Source organism: Frankliniella occidentalis, unplaced genomic scaffold (assembly GCF_000697945.3).
Source record: "Frankliniella occidentalis isolate FOCC.00 unplaced genomic scaffold, Focc_3.1 Scaffold98, whole genome shotgun sequence".
Taxonomy (NCBI): Eukaryota; Metazoa; Arthropoda; class Insecta; order Thysanoptera; family Thripidae; genus Frankliniella; species Frankliniella occidentalis.
In genome coordinates, this window is record NW_026267227.1 from 232,545 (window position 1) to 234,335 (window position 1,791).

Genomic DNA, 1,791 nt, shown 5'->3' on the forward strand with positions numbered 1-1,791 from the left:
GATTACCAAGGATTTCCGAAGATTACCACTGACAAAAGATTACTAGAGATTACCAAAGATTGCCATTGATTACCATTGATTACCACAGATTACCAGTGATTACAAGGGATTACCACTGATTACCAAAGATTACCAGTGATTACCAAAGATTTCCAGGAATTTTCTTGCTAGATTACTTAGTGATAACTGGGGACAACCTAGTGATTACCAAAGATTTCCTGGTAATTACCAACGATTACTTGGTGATTACCAACGATTACCTAGTGATTACTTTGGATTACCCGCGATTACCAGGGATTACTGGCGATTACCAATGATTACCGGCGATTACCAAGGATTACTGGCGATTACCAAGGATTACTGGCGATTACCAAGGATTACTGGCGATTACCAATGATTACCGGTGATTACCAGGGATTACCTACTCTGTGTACACCTGATTACCTTAGTTGGGCACCCCTCGGTTATGTTTGAGTGCATGTTTTTGTCTCGATGTTTTTGTGGTCCTGTAAATTTAAAAAAATGCAGTTTTTTTAGCGGGAGATTTCATGTACTACACGGTAAAAATAATATCTTGTAATCCTAGAATATTCAATGAAATTCAAGTGAAAATTACTTGGATTTCAAGCAATCTACTTGAATTAACAGATATAATTTTTACCGTGTATTTTGGCTGGCCCTTCAAAATTGTATCTGGGTGGTGGAAATAAAATTATTCGAAACTAGAAAGAACAGAGAAACGTGTTCTTCTATTCAATTCAGATGCTTTTTGTTTGTTTTCTAAGGTGACCCTGAAAATTTCAGGTGGTTCATATCAATCCGTCGATGAGGTATCGTGCGGTCAAAACAAAACAGTTTTTTTTTTTGTTTTGTTTTTTTGGATTGTCTGCTTGCTTGTATAGCACGCACGATAACTCAACTGTGTACTTACACGCTATAAATGTATTTGTAATGTTTTTGTGCAAATGTTCTCGCTAATATACGTTTCGTTTACTACGAATTTGTGCGCAAAATGCATGATTTCGTACAGCGGAATGCACAAAAATGTTGAAATTAACGCGGAAATGTGTCCAAAAAATTTGATAGCTAAAATCCGTGCGAATGAAAGGTATAAATCCAGTAGTGAATAGTACACGCAAAAATAGCGTTTGTGAAAGCACGCAAGATAGTGTGAACTTGCTATAGCCATTATGGCGTGGTCCGTACACAGTTTCTTGCGCGTGCTTCCGACAACACTCTTCCTCGTGTGCACTTACACTGCCATGTTTGCATGGTGAGCAGTAGTGAAGTGACCGATTGTGGGGTTAAACTACTCCGGATGCAATCCTAAAAAGAAGCAGTTATGCCTCGGTCAATGCCCGAATCATTTCACTTTTTACTCTGTTGGCTGCACAAGTAAAGGGCGAACAGGGCAGCCAGTTCGCATTAAGCCTCCTGGCATCAGATGCTCGCTGGAGCCGAGTCCGTCATGCTCCGTCCCGTGTGGCTGCTCCTGGTGCTCCCGGTGTGCCCCCGGGCTCAGTGGATCAGTAGCTCGATTGCGGTATTGCGAGATAGGTCAGGCCGTTGTACAGAATTAAGGCCTATGTCGTCACTTGATAAAATTGGCTATGATCGCAATTTATCGCAGGGTCCCTTTCGCGTAGTGCCTGGACATTTAGACGTCTGCCCTCCGGAGTCTGCACCGCCAAGACCGAGCGAGTTTTACGTGTTTCACAAGTTGACGGCAGTTAGAGACCGGAAGAACACAGATGTGTGGTGGTACAGCGCCAACATTACGACGTTCTTCGA